The 21,872-nt window shown below is 39.9% G+C and overlaps 1 protein-coding gene and 1 non-coding gene across 7 annotated transcripts in view; both read right to left on the bottom strand.

The window, feature by feature from the left end:
* FRMPD4 (FERM and PDZ domain containing 4) overlaps positions 1 to 21,872 on the bottom strand; it is a 412,160-nt gene that overhangs the window by 184,994 nt on the left and 205,294 nt on the right. Inside the window, exon 1 of one of the 6 annotated variants that reach the window (XM_029999022.1) lies at positions 7,897 to 7,946. The exons of the other annotated variants lie outside the window; for them this stretch is intronic. The gene's annotated coding sequence lies outside the window, so the exon portion shown is untranslated. Of the gene's footprint in view, positions 1 to 7,896; positions 7,947 to 21,872 lie in introns of those variants that run through there. 6 annotated transcript variants of the gene reach the window in all.
* Positions 12,604 to 12,710, bottom strand: LOC115334747. Its single transcript, XR_003921242.1, has one exon. It is a non-coding gene; the product is annotated as a U6 spliceosomal RNA (small nuclear RNA).

The raw sequence follows: 21,872 nt of genomic DNA, 5'->3' as shown, positions 1-21,872 counted from the left end.
ACCATTATCCCCAGTAAAATTCATGCTCCTGAAGTGGGGAGCTGGAAGCCCACTCTGCTGAGCCTGGAAACATCACCCTGCACTGGGATGGGAATAAAGGACCTGGGCTGACAAATTTGCTGGTTTTTTTCCCCAGCACTTTGTTAAATAAACTCTATTTCAGTTTGCAAAATTACTGTGCTCAATCTTTATAAAGAAATGTTCTGCATTGTAGATTTGTTATGGTTCAGCACTTTGGCTCAGAGCAGAAATGAAATACGAGCAGAGAGATGTAAACAACTGCACTTTAGCTCTGCCAGACAGTTATGAGGTATAGCTCATCAATATAAAAAAAAAAAACAGCCTGGCTCCAGAGAAGACTTTGGTTCATAGATTAAGTATTTAAAACTTAAGAGAGCCAAAAATAATTCCCAGTCCCAACGACAAGACACGTGTGTGTGTGTTTGTGTATATGCACATATATATAAATATATCTATAAACATATAAAAGTAATCCCTTGATACCAACTCCTTTCTGAAGAAGCCGTTTTTTTCCCCCAGAACCCTCATGGAAAGTTTGAACCTCTTTTCCCTCCATCTGAAGTGGAAATGCACCAGAAGACAGACAAAACACAACCAACAAACAATACACAAGTTGCAGTTGCAAATGCGTACTGGCTTCATCTGGTTATGCCACCAGCCTTTGGAGAGGAACCTTTCTTTCGATTCATTACCTTGTTTCTTATTTTGCATTTGTTATCTCTGTCACCTCTCAGCTCTAATACATTATAAGAAGTCCCCCCCCACTCCTTTTACTTGGATCCATTATCCTCATCATCTGCAATTTAATCTGACTTGGAAGTCCTTGGAAAAGCGGAGCAGAACAATACGGCTAGCTGTTGTTTTTACACCAAAGCCATCACCACGGCTTTAGTCCATCCTTTGAAGGAGGCAATAAGCCACAATCTCACCATATACAGTGGGTGCCCAGATGAAAGAAAAGCTTATGACAAGGGCAGCTCAGAAATCAGTTCGACATCCGTAACTTTGTATGAACTACTAATAGTAGTAGTTTTGCAGACTTGCTCAAATAATTGGTTTCAATAGATTTACAGCAAAAAGAAAACATCTTGAAGCTTTCACAAATTCAGCCTTGCAGAACAGTGATTTCTTTGGTATAATAGCTACCTATTTATAACAGGCACGGCTATAAGACGAAGAAAAGCCAGTTTTCACTTCATCATTTTCATATATTCCCCATTACTCTTTTCTAGTATCCCAGAAAAGGGGTTTGCAGTCCAGAACATTGATATATGTGCTTCACAGGGCCCAAGAGAGTATCAATAATGATATACGCACTAGTATGGTGCCACTTTAATTCAAAACAGAATTACGTTCAACATTTGTTTTCTGAGCACAGCACCTGCTCAGTATTAATTTCACAGTTACCAAGATAGAGGAATGAAAAAAAAACACCACTATGTCCTCCTTAGACTATAAACTTCTTTTTTTTCCTTTTTTAATAATTATTAAAGTAGGAGCAAGATGACATTTATTAGAGGAAATTTTCCACCTACCACTAACGAACTATGGATCTGTGGAAAGAGACTGCACCTGGAAACAGGGTATGAAAAAGCTCTGAAAAAAAAAAAAGGTGAGAAGGCAGATAACTAAGATATATAAAATTTTCACTCCTTAACCTCATATTATACTTTTAAAATATAGATAATCTAGAGCACATCGTACACAAAATACATTGCAAAAATCTAAAATATCCTCACCCCACAAGAACTTAGCACAGTTTTGTTTGGCAAAGCCCTTTCACATGAACTAAGTGCTCCCCCACATTACTTCTGCATTGCCTACGCCTTTACGAAATATGAAATACCAGCTCTAAATGGTACCAAGTCACTGCAGCCCAACAAGATGCTCTAGCGACTACACATAACTAAAAGTATCACAGTTTAGATCACCGTAGACCCAGGGGATTGAAGGAGGTGATAGGAGATTATTTTACTGACCCTACACCATGGCTGGACCCTCCCTGTCCCCTGCCGCGGTGGAAGAGCCAGCTGCTCCCATGGACTGTACTGGTGTCCCCACTGCCCGAAGCCAGAGGTTCTCCGCTTCTGGCCGGCTGCCGATGCCTTGGGTTGTGAAGCAGAAGGGCTGCACACCATTGCTGTCCCCTGGTCCTGTGGAGTCCGAGGTTGCACAGTGCTCCCATGGGACCCACAGCCTCCAGGGTCACTTGTTCACCACTACTGAGGGAACTTAACCGTAACAAGTGCTTGAAGAAGTTTTGATATTTAATTAAACAGAAAACATATCCTAAAAAACTTCTCTTGGAAATCTTCTTTCTAAAACCACACATGTGCATTAATTATTGTGCTCCTAAGATCATATTCATTCACATGACCTTACTATGCAAAAATAGAAATATTTCTGAAATTCACATCTACAATTTTGAAGAAAAAAGTCCCCTTGAATGTTAAGACATGCTTTTGCATCAGCTCACTACTTCTGTAAACACAGTGTATATATTTTATGGCTTAAAAATCATCACTTGGCAAATTTCTATACTTAAATCTTCATCCAAGAGCACAATAGTATTTATGATACTATGGTACATAAGTACGTTACAGGCTGCTACTATAAACCCTTGAGTTTCGATGGGTCTGAATAGCAACTGTTTGAACGCAGAGCTCCCGCAGAACTTTTTTTCAGACAGGTCTTGCACGGTACCTCTGGCACCTCCGGCAGCTCAGCTGGGACTCCTGCAAGCCCTTCCATTACACCGACCTACCTTTACGTGGTTTAGCAGCATTTACACACGTTTAAGTGCAGCCAACACCGAACTTATAACGCAGTCAACTATTTTCAAGCTTTTGATGCACTCTTCAAGTTACAACTCTTGGTTTGTTTGATACCTTTCCCTTTTATGTGCTTGGGATTTTTGGTTCGTTTGTTGGTTTGAAACACAAAAATTGTAGTGCCAGGGGATCAAAAATTGCAACAGAAAAAACCCCTTATTTCATAACACATTTCTGGACTTGAACAAACTCCTCTTTTCACAGGGTAGGCATTTTATTTTATACAGCCTCACTGAAAGTGAGAAATCGAACTTGTTCCAAGATATGGCACCATAAACAGCCACAAACTTTTCATGAAATACTGTCTCTCTTACAATAAACATCACTTTCTCTTGTTCTCCTTTTCCTTTTATTAAGTATTTGATACCAGGTGCTAAAATTTTTAGATTTTTTTTTTTTCATTTAGCACTGAATGTGGCGTCTCTTTTTTGTTTCTGAAGCAATACAGCCAGCTCCTGAAATTGTCTAACAGTTTTCTCAAGTAATTAAGAACTGGAGAATCCTACAGACTGCAGCTAAGATGGTCAATAAGCATAAAAAGTTTATCCAGATCTTCTTTAGAAACTAAAGATTTATTTCTCTACAAACAGATTTTTAAAAGTATATGCACAAACACACACAAGAAAAGCACTGATTTATTTATGACCTTTCAATTAACTTTATGCTTTCTTCTCCAAGCCCAAAGCTAATCCTTAATATGGAACTGACATTTACATTTTCCGTATCTTAAATGTTGAGTGGGAAAAAGTCTAACAAAAAACTAACAAAAAAAATGACTGCAGAAGGATTTTCAAAGACCAAGAAAAATTTGATGCAAGACAACCTGATCTGCAGCAAGGACTTTATTGTACTGTTGCTACTTTGCACAACACCTATAGCCTTATCCCTTTGATACACATAAAGCATGAACTTCAATGAACTGTTTTCATTGGCAAATAACTTTTCAACTTATTAGAAAGTCTATGTTAAAAAATATTGAGTTATAATTACCCTTTAATTTCATTCACAGCTTCTTCAAACAACTGCAGCGTCCTCTTCAATGAAGTTTGACCGATGTGTACTGCATATACTCAACCAAATACACAATCCAGTAGTCTAGTATGACAGCATCAATTCAAGGACCTTGTTCCTTCTTCACACGTTAATAGTAACACTCTAAATCCAAAGGAAATTACAATCTGAAATTGTTCCTCAGGGTCTGAAACGAAGACTCTTTGCCAAACACCGAAGCTCTTCCGCAGAAGCAGCTGTCCCCAGATATGGAGCTACCTCTCTTTCCCTAAAAAAAACCTGGAGAGGGACTGTTCGCAGGAGAACAGCTGGGCAAAAAGGCAGCTCATGGCCACCTCCAAGCTGACTGACCCGTCACCAGTAAGGTGATGAGCTCACTCCTCAGAGCATGAGCCCAACTTTGAGCCTCTCCCCTCTATGCAGCTGTGAGATGGGTGGAAAAATGACCAAAACCTTCCTGAATTACTACAGCTTGAACGGAAAAAACAACTTCAAATACCACATCTATTACCTCAATTTGGAATATTTTCCTTCTTGAATTAAATTGTAACTAGGAAAAAGGTATATGTTAAGAATATCCTGTACATTACCATTTCCTATAATTGTTCTAGGGATACCTGTATTTTCCCTGAACTGGAGCTTCTGAAAACCTCTGAGTTGCTAGCTGTCCTCAACATCCCAGTAAGAGAGAAGATTTTTTTTCCCATCTGCAAAATGAGTAAGCAGCCAACTAAATTTAGCATAAGAGCACTCTTTTTCCTTAGAGTCTGCCTTTGCATTCAGCGGACATCCATCAGAAGCAGACATGGTACATGCATTTACAACGTAAGCATACAAACACCAACACAGAAACTTGCTGTGAAAGCACAATACTATAAATGGACAATTTCATGGGCATCAGCAGCGAAGTTACGCTTTCCAAAAGATAATGACAAACTCTTCCAAAAACAATGTTAACTCTGATTTTCTTTCCATCTCTTCTAATGTACCGGTTTAGGTCTTCTCTGGGGCAGCTCAGACATATCCTCTATAAATGGCTAACTCTTCCATCGCCACCCTGAAACTACACAGGGATAACCACGCAGCCCCTCGGACATTTCTCTGCCAAAGAGCAAAAGGCTGCACTCGCTCACAGGTGGCGGGTACGTTATAATACACCTGGGGATATTCTGTATGTTCTCTGAGAAAGTTGAATACTGTAAATATTGATTGAGAACTGGCTGACAGCTCTCCTAGAATACCAATGTTTCAAGTGTTCAACAGTGAAAGATGGACGTGCAGACCTGCTGACTGGTTCGTTTTGTATTATTTCAGAATTAGAGCTCTGAGCTTATCAGAAGAATCAGCTAATTAGCACTACTGAAAGCACCCTGTTTACATACAGGAAAATGGGCTGTCATCACCTTCATCTTTCGTATAGGTAGTCAGAAGAAAGGCATAACTAACTTACTGAAACTCAGTGTTAAGTTTCAATTGTTAAATGTTGTTCTAAGTTTAATTCAAATTTTAAACTCCATTCTCTATTTGGATTCTGGACAAGAAGCTATGGCAGTTCTGCAAGCGAAAAGGAAACGTTTGCCTGTGCAAAGCCAAGAACACCCATTTTAGAAAAGGAGCGGGACTTCAGTGGTGACATGACAAACAACATATCGCTCAGAAGTAAACAAAAGCATTCATCATCAGATTTCAGAAGAGCATGAAGCCATCTTCTGGTACTGAAAGTTAATTAATGTTTAAGATAATACTGGGATTCTACTCCCAGATGTCAAAGAAGAGTACAAAATGGGTTGATTTAAAAAAAAAAAAAGAAAAAAAACAACAACCAAAAAAAAAAACCCCACCCAAAAAACAAAACCAAACCGCACCAGACCCACACATCCCCCAAAACTGACATGAATTTAACAGCCTAAAATTGAGTGCAATCAAAACCTGCTGTGTGCATGGGATAGGAAGAGGGCCGTTGAGCCTAGGGAAGATTAGCGTCTTTCAGCCTTTCAACCAGAATTGAAAGTGGTGCAAGTCTCAACTTGCATCACTTTTCCTCACACAGACACCAGCACATTACAGAGTTGCCTGTCATTCTCTACTGTACCAAGCAAAAAATATAGTCAAATCCAGAGCATCTAACAGTTCTGGGGGCAACAAAGCAATCCCTTGGACCGTAATAATTCGGTAGGCTTCGTGTCATGCCTTTTTGCATAGCAGCCTCTTTCACTGGAAGCTGACCACCACAACTAGGGTTTTCACACTGAGCTGCTGCAACAGAGGTGGTAGGGGAGAGTATTCAAACAAATCTCTGCGGGACTGAATAAGCTATGTGCTGCTCATATAACACTTTCATGCAATTGTACGGTCAAACCACACCTTCTGGAAACCTATTTAGCAGATACCTGGAAAACTCGCAGAAAGCATTTATCTAGCTCTGGAGCACATTTTACAGCCTTATGATTCCAGGCTCACTTTGATTTCCAGTGTCACTGCAGCCCACACAGCACACACACACAGAGCCCAGTGCAAGACTGTTCTTCCTATTTAAAAAAAAAAAAAAAAAAAAAACAAACCCCAAAACAAAACCACATTCCAGTACTGAAACGCTATATAGGTTTCATAAGTTTATTTACCAATGCACAGTTTACTACCAGTAATGACAGCAGGACCACCTGGTTTCTGCCATTCACCTGACACTACTAATGCAATCAAACTGCCCAAGGAAGCACGTACAGAACATGTCACCACTTAGAGCATCTCTAAGTAAATCATCCAAACAGAGCCAGTCAACCCCAAGATGAGCTGTGTGCAAGCTCATGTTATTCCTGTAGGAATCTCTGATCCAGAACGTCCATGGAAGAACGTCTAAGCCATCTGAAGACAGTGCCACTTACACAACTACTATACATGTCTGTTTTGCATAGACAAATCAAAACCAGCTCTAAACACCATGTCTATAGCATATATTTATATACATAAATGAAATACACACTTTTTTTTTTTTTTTTTTAAGTAATTCACTCTTATTTTGAACATCATTTTCTAAGAGCAACAGCTCCCTCGAGCAAATATTGCAGACTACTTCCACTAAACAAGCAAGACTTCACATTCAGGAACACAAAGTTTCATTGCAGCAGTTGTCTTGCAAGACATTTTATGCTATCTCAGGGAAAGACAAGGAAAAATAAAGAAAGAAAAAATAAAAATAATAAATCAGCATTAAAGCCCTGGAAAGAGTGCCTTCAAAATAAAAAAATAAAAACAGAGGGAGAGGGTGCATGCAGAGAAAGAGAAGAAAAAAAAACCTTCAGGAGCATTTCTAACACAAGACTTTCCTTAATGTTTAAGACACCATTAAAACAGATGGCCTGCTGAAATAGTGAAGGCATTTATTGCTGATATTCAGCTATATATACAGGTGGTGGTCATCTGTGTGTCTGTTGCAGGGTAGGAGAGTTAAACAAGTGAATAATTTAGAGTAACATAAAAATTTTTGGGTTCCTATAAATCTCTTCACTGTGAGAGCAATGAAAGATTAAATCTAGTGTGCACATATAGCCTCACCTTTTCTTTCTATAATTAACTGGTGATGCTTTTAAAATATGCCTAAGGCACTGCAAGATGACGCTGTGTTTCACCCAAAAGAGTGACTGTGACTCTCCTCCATGCAGCCACTGAGCGCATTACGGAGAAAATTAGCAAGTTCGGGTTCAGTGAGCTCTACGTTATTTTTGAAACAGCAAACCAAAATAATAGAAACAAAACATTCACAGTGAAGTCTATCTTTAATTATTTTTAATAAATGTTCTGGTTAGTAAACGCCGTATCTAGTGAAGTTTCTCATTTACTATGGCTCTAAGCAAAGTTAAAGCTGCAGTGCTGTAAGAGAGAGAAAAGGAAAGGATACAGAGAAGGCACATCCTACCCTCTTATCTCCCAGCGAAATACAATCTAACTATCTTCAGATATAAAACCAACATACTAAATCACTTATGAAGATCTAAACTTTATTGTAAAAACAACCTTAGTTTAATATAATCCTGACCTGTGCTATGCAGCCATCCGAAATCCTGCCAATGATGCTTTCAACACCACCTTCAGTACACACCGTCAGCAAATAAATATCCAATAAACAGCAGTTTAAACAGCAGACAGCTTAACCTTTCTCCTGTCTTTAAAAAATGCCAGACTGTTCAGGGTTTGCTCAAGACTCTTTTACCAACATTCGATTTGAATGAGCCGGTGCAAATGCACTGTTCATCCTCTCATGAGAGGAGGATGCATTTATGCGAAACATGAGGAGAATGCCTAATGCTGAAACGTACTCTCTGCATCCTCAATGAGATTTTATTACAGGGCTCTCTTTCTTCTCACTGGCGTGTGTCGGCACGCTTGCAACCATTCTACTCTTTTATGGCCAGACGCTATCTGTACACTTGTATTTACGGTCAGTATACACACACTCACTATATATCACACGTGCATTATAACCCAGCTGGGGCTACTTAAAAAATAATCAACCCTGCTCCTCCAAGTGCTCAAATGTGACACTGACATAAAAAAATATCCTGCTAATATTGCATACAGTTAACTTCCTGGTTATTAACAACCATCTTTGAAAACTATTTTGGCTTCCAAAAGCATTAAGGGCTTGGATTTTCAAATGTGCCTAAAGATAAGTCCATTTTATAAACTAGCTTCATGGTCCTCATAGAAAAACCAGGTAGTTTAATTAAAAATACAAACAAGTATAAATGTCTATTGTATCAGAGCTCCATATGACAAAAATTTATAAATTTCTGAACTTGTCAGCCAAAATTTATGGTTAAAATCTGTTTTAAAAAAAAAAAAAACAAACAAGAAACAAAAAACAAACTACAAACTATAACAAACTTCCTAGAGCCTGCAACACTTTAAAGAACATTATTAGTGCAACTGTAATTTTTGGTTAAAGAAACACGACTTGCAAAAGAATGGCTGTTACTGAGATCTTTGAGTATCTTGGGCTGTGACAACTAGATTTCACCAGCTTTCATAAATAATAAAAGAGCCTGGCAAACATTCAGTTTTTCTAGTCCTCCACCTACATGGTTCTACTGTTCCTATCGATACATTATTTATATTTCAGGAGCATTCTCCACACTGTAATCGCCTTCTATGCTGGTAGAAAAGAAGTCTCTGTTGCAAAGATCTTCCATTACAAGATAGCAAGGAAGGAGAAAGTTATTCTTTTAAAAATACAGTTTCCTAGGCATAATAAAAATGCATGTTACAAGTAATGGGACAGAGATGCTGCCATTCTAAATGAAAATCTCTTGGAAATACTGAGTTCGAGAAAAGCGCTATCTATGGCAATACCTTTCACTATCATCTTTGTTAAAGCAACACAAGTTCAATAAAATGAAGCCTTGAAAATATAACTCATCTTGATGGCTTCTGTATCTATCTGGCTTTTTCTGTTTATTTGTTCCTCTTTATTCTTTTCACTATATACCTAACATTCACTCCTCTTAACACCGTATTTCTCATTCTATCACTATGTCCTTACTAAAACACCATCTCTTTATAACCACTTACGCTGCAGGATTGACCCCAGGAATTTTCTGCAGTGTCTGACCACTTGGCTCAGGGGTGGGTGGATCCACACCACACAGCTCCACTGACTGTCCTGGATCGATCTTCCCGATCGCTCAGCACCCCAGAGAAGAGATCCCCCTGACGTAACCCCACAAAGTACAACTGGACTTTCAGAAAGGTCTCACACTACTGGAAACAAGATTTTCTTAATAGCTGCAACACAACTGGGCATGTTGTGTTGAAGAATTACCATGGAAGTTGTCAGGGGATTGATGGGCTGATATGACAAACTGGCAGTATACCCAGTGTGACAAAATTATTCTGCTTCAATTCTTGGTGATCCTTAAAGTTTATCAAGCAAGACTAGTGGTAATTGAGAAAGAGTAGGAAGACACACAACTCCAACCAACTTTGGTTTTGAAAACATTCAACAGCAGAGTAAGATGCTAAAATGAAAACATTATAGAAATTTTTTTCAGAGTCCTTCTGTTCTATCTACTAATGTTGATGCCATTCCATTATCTACTCATCTTTTTAGCGGTGAAAAGAAGATAACGTCATGTAAAGATGGCAATCCACCTTTTTTGGAAATAAAGACAAGGAACCTCATTTCTTTCTGTTTGATGCTCAACTGAAACTGCAAAAAGAGCATCTCCAGAGGAAGGCAAAGCCACGGCAACTGTATTACAGAAAAGTTGTAAATTTAAGGACATAATTTTGGAAACTTAAGCTGTGACGAAGTAATGCTCTGCAGAGAATTATATTAATTGTAAATTATAAACTTAAATGTAACATTTTCAAATTGAAAGGCCCAGTAATAAACTGTCAACTCTTCTTGCATGAACCCAGATTTAATTGATCTACCTTTTGGCTTCAACCTGAGTTTTTATGCAATACATGCTGATGTTGGCAAAGGCTCATATGCTTAATTAGTTACACCTAAGATAGCCATGTGCATAAGTGTTTGCTGAACCAGTCCTCCAGCACTTTCATTTGGTATCTTTTTTTTTTTTCCATCTTGTTGATTACAGTTTACACTTGAAATCGAGAATTAAAATATCTTCCTTCTGTATAGGCCGAGTTGCTGATTCCATGTGCACTATACCTCCATACCTTTAAGGAAATGCCTACCTGGTGGGCAAACAGAGCATCAAGGGCTTTCTCGGTAGCAGAACAACTTTCAGATTTTTGCTTATTCAACATTTAATCACCTATTAGGGATTTGCAGTATCAGCCAGTTCCCTATTTGCTCCTATTTAAAACAGACTGCTGCAGGTTAATTATTGCCCCTTCAAATATGGGGGGGGGTGTGGTTTTTCGATACGGAGGTTGGGTGAAAGCTTAAGGCATCCATTTATTGAACACCCACCTATCCCCAAATCAACAGGAGGGAAAAAAAGAAAAAAACCCACCAGTAACAGAAAGGTCCGACACAAAGACTTCTCCAAAGAGGTGATCTTGGAAAGCACTTCTTCAAAAGGCAATAAAAAGTATAACCTGAACTAGCAGAGAAATCTAAGATCACCATTTTGTTAATCTATATTAATCTGCATTCATTCTAATCCAGCTGATAGAGGTTCTCTGTCTAGGGGTATACGTCTATTTAGGTCTGATTTAGTATAAGGTGACTGTTCAAAAACATGAAGAGGAGACTGGGTGACAACACAAACCAAAGCAAAACAAAGAATTGCAAGGGGACATTTACAGCTCTGTCTGTGAATCTAAGGACCAGAAATTGCAAAAAACTTAGTCACCAAAATCCCACTGAATTTCTACAGCACTGAGACATCTTACTCTCTGAAACACTACAGATTTTAACTTTCAAGTGCTTTTTCCTAGCAATAAATAGGACTAGTCAGAGAGAAAGTTACTCTATCACTGTATACCTATCCAAATCACACACTTCTTTGGAAGCATCATAATTCCTCAAGACAATAATGCATCCATTCCATTTCTTCACTTTACCCAAGGTAAGAGCCCCATAGAGATGAGAAGTTGGGTGTACAAGTAGTTACAAATCAACTGAAAAAGCAAAAGATATGACAGACTTGTTTCCTATGTTCCCGATTCATAAAGGTGCCAGCTGTGGAGCTACGATAACTCACACAAATCAGGATTTTCCACTTTACTGTGAGCTTCCAGAAACATGGCTCTTCTACCCCTGGGCATTTTTTTTCTTTTTTTTTTAAATTGCATACATAGTTTACATAGCAAAATGTAACCTTTCTTTATTTGTAACTCAAGTTTTTTCCGGTCTTCATCTTTCTGGAGAAAACCCTAGCAATGTTAGGCTTTGGAGTCTGAAAAAACAAAACAACAGCCAAAATTTCTACCAAAAGTGTTTATAAAAGTCCCACTAGAGAGGAGTGGGGGGGTGAAGCCACTCAAAGGGATTTATACACAGAGACTTATTTAGCATCCACCTTGCATCTAATGTTAAAGGTTTGTTACCACTCTAGACTACCACTCTAGACATACCAAGTAATGTACCATACCTGTACCTTAGTAGTAATATAGAATGGGAGAGGGGATTTCCAAGTCCATCATCCTCACCTTGCCAGACCACTGTCCCCCAGCTATCTTTAAAAAGGAAGGACCAGTAAATAAGAGACACAAAGCCTATGGCTTACATAAAGCACTCCAAGTGAAGCATCTGCCAATATACATATTAGAAATTTTCTCAATAGTGGGCTTTGCATGTTTGCACAGCTGTTATAGATAGATGCTCTTTATCACTGCTACTTTTTTTTTTTTAAAGTGTACCACTATTAAATCACTGCCTTCTTCCCCTCCTCCTCTCTCAATTTGTTTCTCTGACTTTCACTTTTTTGCATTCCTTTTCAATTCAATTTCCTTCTTTATTTAATATCTTTCTCCACCACTGCTGCTAGTCTTTCCAACCTCTCCTTTTGCTATGTGATTTCTTCTTTTCCATTTTACTTTGTGGTTTCCTTATACTCCACTCTCTGCCAACTTGACATTTTTCTCTTTCCCTTTCCCTGCTGTTCATAAGAATCAATATCATAGAATATCTCGAGTTGGAAGAGACCCAATAAGGATTGTCGAGTCCAACTCCCTGCTCCTTGCAGGACTACCTAACACTAAACCATACAACTGAGAGCATTGTCCAGCTGTACCTTAAACTCTGACAGACTTGGTGTCATGACTACTTCCCTAAAATACGGAATACTTCACAAATTTGCGTGTCATCCTTGTGCAGGAGCCATGATAATCTTCTCTGTATCGTTCCAATTTTAGTATACATGCTGCCGAAGCAAGCACGATTGGATGCCTGTTGGATGTCTCCTGTCCATTTCCAACAAGCCCAAATTAGCAGACCGGCTCAGATGACAGCAGGCTGTCCGTGGCTCACTCCGTCACCTTAACCACCATGCAGAAAGTGAAACCTCCGAGTTTGATCAATTTGCTGCCACAAGACCAGCGTTTGTAAAACCAGATCAAGCAATTAAAGTATGTAACTATGGCTAAACATTACAGGCTCATGGTGAATGCTCTGAAGACCAAGGCATTCATAGCTGAAACACAGCAGCGCAACATTTCTTCTTGTGGAAAATTACATTTCCTCTTACTAAGGAAGAGCCCAAGGATTTGTACCGTGACTGCCGTGCCGCTGTGCACTATGTCAATGCTGAACACACCATCACCAACTTCCTATTAGCAATCCTTCTTCCTATAATTGACATAAAAGCGTCTCATCTTGTGAATTAACCCGCCCCGTCCCCACCCCCAGCAGGGTTACCGCACAGCAGCTCCCCAAAAGGCTTCAGGGACAGTGGGTTAATGGACGGTTACTTTCCACATCAAGGTTCAGAAGGCTGGTCTCCACCACCTTCAGTAGGATATTAGTTACATTATTCTTGGACCCCCAAAAAATACAGGACTGAAAGCTGATGTAGAACATCGCTGGCTTTTCCGAGAGCCCATTTAATTGATTAACTGTACTCACAGCTGTGAAGTTCTTTTCAATATTCAGCTTAATTACGTCTTTGCTGATGCTTAAAGACCATTACTTCTTGAAATGCTTGTCATGGTCAGCCATCTAAATGCGTTTATGTTGCAGAACATGAATAAGTGATGCAACTAATCACAATGCAAGTGTTATGCAGCTTCACAACATTTTTGTTGTCTGGCATAATGAGCAAGCTCAGAATAGGCGCTTGCCTGTTGGCACTGTCTCTCAGAGAATTTCCATTCATTTAGTAACTTCAGGCTGGCAGCTAAATCAATCATGAGTGGCCAAAACGCATCCATCCACCAAAGCCACAGACCTTCATTTAGGCATATGCAGTTCAAAGTACACCCAAGCTCTCCTGCTGAAAAGACTTTGGTTTTCAAGATTAAAATCTGTACACATGCTGAACACCTGAAAAATAAAATCTGAAGAAGCGGAGACTCCTACAATTGGCCCATCAATAGCAACAGACAGATGAGAAAGGGGCTGACAGCAGACCAGCACACAGCTACCTCTCCATACAGCATGCAAAACCGTGCCTGCTGCTAAGAAAATTGTTTGCACTCACATTTCCAAGTGCTAAAACCAAGCCTGAACTGCTTTTCTTTTCTGGTGCTAAAACGGTGCTAATTTAAATTCATAAGACTGTCTTCTGGCCAGAGAGGGAGAGAAGACCACTCTCTCAGGTGAAGTATTTTCTGATGTTCAGACTACTCCAGCACTGGGCAACCAGGTTTGCTCCCTTCTGAGCATAAAATCTAGCGCAGTATTTCCCCCGTACTTCCCTGAGAAGACAGCCTGCCCTCTGGTTTTTTAAGCTGAGAGCAGCTTCCTCCAGTTAGGATGAAACCGCACAACAGCCAACCTTTAATTTTCTACTTGCCATTCAACAACCTAAGCAAAGTGTATACACAGCCTCTGCAAGAGGCTGAAGGAAAATCAACTTCTTTTCTTGCCTCCTAGTGAGCCACAGCACCACTAAAAATATATAAAAAAAAAAAATTTCTTTTATTTAATCTACATTTTCTCCACATTTTCCTCAAGGCTACAGATCCTTTGGAAGTCCCTGAGAATATAAGTTCTTCTCCTGCCCTCACTGCTACAGTATTATACAGTAACATAGAATTTGCCTAGTCTTCCTTAAAATGGGTGAAACTGCCAACTGACAGAACATCAACAGCCTTTGGTACTTATAGCAAACTCTGGCAAAACAAAGTGGGAGCTCAAAGCACTGCTGAAATGTATGAACTGGGGGGGAATATACAACAAGTTGGGAACAGGAGATAAATACAAACATTTACATTACTATGAAGGGCACAGAAGAAAAAATGCAGTTAAGCAGGAAGTCCATTGAGAAGAAAATAATTCAGAAGAACACAAGTTCGAGTACAAAATGCAATTAATTCAGACAGGATATAAGAATTAAAAAGTAATTACTGTATTTTGCAAAGGCAGAATAAATGCAACCGAATCACACTGTTCAGTGCCCTGTGGCTCGGGTTTTTTTGGTTTTAGTTTGTTGGGTTTTTTTTATTTTCACTTAGATCCTCACACCCCCCCATGCCCTCTCAAATCAATCAAAAATAGTAATTAAAAAAAAATTTCCGCTTCAGCATCCCAATATGCCTGTGGATAACACCACATCTAACGTCATGGAAATAGCAGGAAAAAAGCCAGCTATCGAATAATTGACTACTGCTCAAAGCACGTATGTTCGGGACCTGGGTCCTGGTTTCCTACAGGAGAGAGACTTTCAGTAAAAGCCAGTGTACCATAAACATTATCGCACCAATTGATTTTAAAGACCAGTTAAAAGCTATTGCCTGTGACAGACCAGGTAAGCTGAACAATCTGTGTTCAGGGACTAAGCAAACTGCATTTGCACTTGAAATATTTTGACCTCGGTCCCACAGCTGCTCCCAGCAGCGGTCCAGCAATAAATACCAAAGCCCTTTTTCTCCTGCCTCTGCCCAAGTCTATATAGGAGCTCCTGCATGTGCGCCTCTTTCATGCTTAGAAAGGAAAAACATCTCCTCAGACCTCAGTAACAACCTCCAAACTTAACTGTCTGCTAGAGGATAGGAGAAAAAAGACACAAGAGAATCTCTTCCAATAGAAGCAGATTTGGTAGCCTTCGAGAAGCAGATGAGGTAGTAAGATGTAAGGACAGTGCTATCACAATTTTAAATTGTGTGCAGATGTCAGAAGATGACAGACAAAGAGAAAAATAAGCTCAAAACAAATTCTTAAAATGTCAAGTGTCTTCCTGCAAACCAGATTACTGCAGGGCATGGGGTGAACCAGCAGCAGAAGCACATGAGCTTAAAACGCAGCAGCAGTCCATGAAGAAGAGCAGCGATGACGCTCACCAACTCCATGTATGCCTCAGGACTACCTCTTCAGATCTCAGCAACACGTCCAGCAAAAGCCCCATCTCAATACAGCCCCCCTTCCAGGGATTCTTGAATTTCATTTTCACTGCAGCACAGTACATCAGAATACTTCATAGTGTTTGTTTTGTTTGTTTTTAAATCTGGTCAAAAGATACTATACATGCAGAACATCTTCTAAAGAGAGCTGCCTCAGCAGTCAGTAATAAACAGCTGGACTTACAGCTTTGACTCCTTTAGTACAAGCATTTATGAATCTTGGAAAGAATTTTATTACACATTTCTTTACACTAAATGTGCATTGAAAGCCAATTTTCTTCCAGTAATGCTTTTGGAGACAGTTCACTTTTCTTCCAAAAGTCCTATTAATCTTCTAAAAGAGAATAATAACCTGAACCAGACCAGATACAGTATAAAATATTTGTGCAGTTTGACGTATTTTTAATTCACTTTGATGTCTGAACCACTATGCATTCACTTTCATGACCATTCACACAATTAGGTTTGCAGCAGAACACACATGCTAAGCTTCCACAGAAACTGAATTTAAAAACTAATTACAAATACACATTCCCACCAAAACCTATAATACAAAAATGGTTCTTGGCCAGATCGGGGAAGTTAACAGGTAATGTACTTATCTAGTCTAGAATAGGGCAAAGGAGTTAGCATCCTGGGCAGCAAAATCAAAGCAGTAAGGCCCCAAAAATCAGAGTAATTCTGAAGAATGGAACATTTGGAGAAGGCTGGTGCTCTGCCAGTCACATCGTGAACAGAGGAAGACAAAATTCATTAAATAAATTATTCATTAGTATTTAACAACTCAGCACTGGATCCAATATTTCTCTTTTGGCTAAAGAGCAGTGCTGCAAATCCATCCACTTGTAACTGCACTGCTGAAAAAGTTAATGCCATTTATTGACAGGTTAATTTATAATGTCACCTTAATTAAAAAAAGATTATCTTATCACTTTCTGACTGAAATGAAACTGCAGGTGATTGGGAACAATGTACCTACAGGCTAATGAATGATTTGAAGCAATTCAGTGTCCAATTAACACCAGCATCTGGTTTGGGGATTTTTTTCCCTGTCAAAGCATTAGCCCTATATTAATTATACTTTTAGTTAGTAGTAACAGAAAGTTACAACCTCAATGTTATCCTTCAAGCAAAAATACAGAAAATAAAACAGTCAGGACCTGGAATTCACACAACCAGAAGCAAACTCCCTATTACTTGCAGGCATGCAAAACAGGGTGGGAAACTTTTCAACAGCCATCCCAACACAACGCTAACTGAAGAAACGAAGGTAAGCGTCCCTTGTGCCCAAGACACAGGATCAGTGACCCACCTGCTTCCATCTGGAGGACCCTCTCTGAAGCCAACTTCATGGCGCAACAAACTGCTCAGTTGAGAAGGTGGCTTCTTGAGGCTTTTTAAACTGCTCTTTGCCAATAAAAAAGCAATTGAATAATCCATTGATCGTCAAGATTAAGCACAGCTGGGAGATTTGGGACAGGAGGACTTGGGGTGTGTGGAGGAAGTATCCTTTGACTCACTACAATCTCTGAGCATGGACCAGCATTTGCCTCCAGCCCGCTTACTAACACTGGATTTAGATTAGTCAAGCATAATTTCTGAAATACAATAGGGTTTGTTTCCCATAAAATGTCCATCACTAACTTGACTAACTCTCTAAGACCATAACTATACAACTAAGATAAAAAATGAGAGCAAGTATTTTAAGTCCAAACCTAGCTTGGTATTTTAATACTGTGAGCATGGGTGGACTTAAGAGTATCTTATTCACATATCCTCTGCTAGCTCTGTTATTGTTTAGGAAAGGTATAGCGTCATTTCCTTAGGGCATTCTTGCAATTACACCAGGCAAGAGATGTTAACTTGGTGTACCAAACGGTCACTTGAGAACAAAACAAGTACTCATTCCTGAGAGAGAGAGATTCAGAAGTGGGGTCAAGCTCTGTAGTTACCAGTATTTTGTTCATCAATCCCAGACTCACAACAGTCACTGAATAAATTATTAAAGCAACTAGGGGAATATTAAAAAAAAGGCAAAGTACCATCTTTCCTGCATAACTGTGTGATATTATCCTGTATCATTTCCCCTTCCTTTTTATTCTAAGTATCATTACTGTACCTTCTAACAGAAAATTGTGAGAAATGCAGCTAGCACTAATTTGAATCCAAACACTGGAAAGCTTCGCAAGAAGGCTTCAATAACCATACGTATGCTCCTACCTGAAAATCTACAGGAAAACAAACCAACAAAATCATACCTTTGCTTCTTATGAATGCTCGATTTTAATTAAATGTCATCACTCCAACTAGATCACACCTCATCCTTCTTTCAGAAGCAAGGCAGAAAATTTATGCTTCTGCCTCTTTTTAACAGAGCTTTAACCATATTTCCAGGTTCCCCTTTGCCTTTTATTTACAACAAAGATTTCTTACCCTTCCCTATAAACTAAAGCAATTTTATCCCGCCCATGTAGCAGCTCTATACAACTGTTGCCAAGCCAATAAATTAACAGACTCTTGGACTGATCATGCAAGGTAATTCTTTTTTGGCTGTTTTATCGCTAACCTACAGACAGCACTCCCCTCCCAGACCTGAAGCTCGAACCCAGCTCGGGGTCTCCATTATTGTGCTATTGCCTACCAAACAGTTTTAATACAAAGAAACAATATATCAAGCTTCTTTCTAGCACTTGACTTGCCAAGATGATCAAAACTGCTTCTTTTCCTCATGCCGCAAGAGGTCTGCACTGCAGATTTAAAGGTTCAGGATTCACATTCTGCCAACAGTATACGTAGAAGAAACTCCGAGTCACAAAGTACTTTTCAGAAGGAAAAGGAAAGAAAAGGGTGGGTTGTTTTTAAAGTTACTTAGCATTTTGAAAGCGAATCTAATTCTCTGTTGAAAAAACCCTTGAAGATACATGGGTAAAAGCCAAACTGTCTGCATCATGAGCAGATGCACGCAACCTTCTGCTTCTCCTTACCCCAAAGGAGCTCCTAATCCAACATACTTTCACTGTCTCACACCTCTCTCTTCCCTGCCATAATTATCTCCCTCTGCCCCACGGACCAAATCTGGATGTTCTTCCCCGAGTTGTGCAGCCTCTATCCTTTCCCACCCAGTTCTGTTCCCAATACCCTTCCCTCCTGCACTGTGTGCACATCTTTTAGCACAACCAAGAAATAACCGCAAGAACAAAGAAATGCAATGTAACATTTCTCTTCTTCCACTCTGACTAAAGAAAGGAAATCTTTACTGAAGGCATATAAACTAATGCCCTATTAAGAACAGCTGAAATATTAAATGTTGTCAGAAAGCTGGTTGCTGCCAAAATGAAGTATCAGCACAAACCAACTGCCATGCCAGCTATTCCTAGCCTTGAATCTGTACCTCCTTTCACAGAGATGAAGATCACTTTTTCAAAGCATAATGGTCATTAGGTAAATTAAGCAGTTGCCTGAAGGCCACTAGAAACCTCTCAGTCTCGAGACAGTAAAGAAAACAAAAACATAGCTTGAAATTATTTATTAAAGCTGTAATAAAAATCTTTCGGAAAGTACTGTCCACGCTTGATAAACTAGTGATGACTACACAAAACTAGAGTTGCCCGAGTTAAATCTCACTTAATTTCTAAATGAAGCACTTTGAAAAAGTAGAAATAAATGAAATTAACTCAATGGAATTGCTCTGAAATATCTTGGGGAGCAAATCCCTCTGGGTTCACTCATACGTCTGATCTTGAGATTAAGTTTTCAGTTTAACTCACAACATGGCTCGTCCCTTGATTTGTTAGGAGAGATACACTGACGTTAAACAAACAAGTAACAATAAAATGTTAAAATTCTCCTATTTCTCTTATTTGGGAAAAGAGGAAGGGTATACTTTATGAAGGCTCCCTGGGACAAACAACTAATTTCACATTATTTTTTTCCTTCTGGTTAACTATTCTGGTGTTCTTCTTCTTTGAAAGCTCTATTTAACAAGTTGAGCAATACACACCATTCAGATTCACCAACAGCACCTCTAATAAATTGTATTTCCACGGTAATTAGCATATCGGGGCTCTGTCCGTTGGGAAGACTGACCAAAACCACCAAATTTTTCTTTTCTTTTTTTTAGTTTCAGTTTTCTGTAGCAAATGAAGACTCTTCATGTAACAACTAAATCTTTGTTTCCAGATGAAACATTCAGAATTTTTTTTTTCCTTTTTTAAATGGCAGGTGTTTTAAGCTTGGCTGCTCATACTCTTTTCTTTGCCATGAGCAAGCTAACATCCAAACTTCACCTGTCATGCAGTTTCACCATTGGCATCATTAGAAGGCGGGCTGGGAAGCATCCCAGAGGGTATCTCAGGCCGGACTGCCAAATACCAAAACTCAAGAGAGGAACAGAAGGGTAGGAAGAGCATAAATAAGGCCTGTCATCTCGTAGCAAATCAGACTTGCTAAGGTTTTCCTGAGTGTGCTGAGGAGCTTTCTTAGGCATAGAGGACCAGTGATGATTATACCCGCTTCACAAACCTTTTCGACAGACATCAGGCAAACTTCCACTCTTCATCCGAGATGCCATCCGATCACCGCGTGCCCTCCTTGCAATGAACTCGGACACAGCGGCATGTTGTACCCGAGCCAGAGGCTGAGGGCACAGACCGGTGTGTTTAATTTTACCCAGCTCGGAAAGCCACCAAAAGGCACAGTCCCTTTGGGCAGCCCTGCCTTGCGCTGCATTTAGCAACCATGCAGCTATGCCATTAGTGAGTGAAGGGGGAGGTCGGGGCGTCAACATGGGGTGCCGAAGGGGAGGCCAGGGAGGGTGGGAGACGGGCTAGGTTTCTACTGAATCAACAAACTGGTCCAAGGAAACACAGCCAGGAGCTAGGGGGGAGGAGGAGGAGGAGAAAGAGCTTGGCCATTTCTCTCGTCAGCAGTACACATCTAACCCATACCGTACATACGGTGAAACTACACGGTATGTCAATAAAACAGAACTAGCAGAAAACAAGTCTCACCACTCCCAGGAGGCTTTCCTTTGCTGCACCTAGTGAATGCAGTACAAGTGTGCGTGCCATCCAGGACATCGCTACCTGAATGAGAGCTCAAAATCCATCCTCCCAGCGGCACCCCTCCCACCGCAGCCCCCTCGCCATGGTCACACCTTCCCAACCGCCTGGGCACGCTCAGCCCCAGGAGCAGGAATGCTTTTCCTCCCCTTCCCTCCCTCCTCTAAAACCCCAGTTCCTTTGCTTTCAATCCACCATTACTTGCCAACCGCTCCCTCAATGTATTGCCTTCCCTCGTAGTTTACATAGGTTGTATATGGTGCAAATTATACATGTGAAAACATGATGCTTATTTTGACAGTTGAAGAACAAAACAAAACAACAAAAAACCCCAAACCAAACAAAAAAACAGAAAAAACCCCACCCCCAAAAAAGGAACAGCAGAAATAAAAATGCATACATCAATGGTGAGAAACCAGGAATAATGTTTCACAGACAGCAGAAGAGGGGAATCCTATTTGAAACAAGAACTCGGGAGCCAGAAAAATCTCACATCGAACAAAGGAATTGAAAAGCCATTAGAAGCAATCCAGCCTTCGCTGAAACATATACACATCATCATTAACAATAATAATTTGGCTCTTCATGTGTAATCACTGCATGCTAGCCTTGCTTTACATTCATAATGGCCATTAACGTCAAGAGGAATTGTGCGCATAGGCACCACGCTGCCCCGTGCTGCTCCTCGGTCTGCAGTCTGCTTCGCTGAGAAATCCACCTCGCCCTGCCACTTCTTCCCTCTAATCCAGCTCATGAATGGAAACAAGGAAACAGCTGGGGCAGCTCAACTGAACCAAACATAGCACATACTATTTCTTTTTTTCTTTTTTTTTAATAATACAAGAATTCTTGTACTATTAAGACAGTACCAGAAAGGTAAGTTGTAACCATCTGCTCACACAACACTGAATTCAAAACAGCGCGTACTGGAGCACCGCAAGGACAGAATCCATCACAATCTGTGCTTCGGATTTTGATGACT

Source organism: Aquila chrysaetos, chromosome 23 (genome assembly GCF_900496995.4).
Source record: "Aquila chrysaetos chrysaetos chromosome 23, bAquChr1.4, whole genome shotgun sequence".
Taxonomy (NCBI): Eukaryota; Metazoa; Chordata; class Aves; order Accipitriformes; family Accipitridae; genus Aquila; species Aquila chrysaetos.
This window is presented reverse-complemented; position numbering and strand designations above follow the sequence as displayed.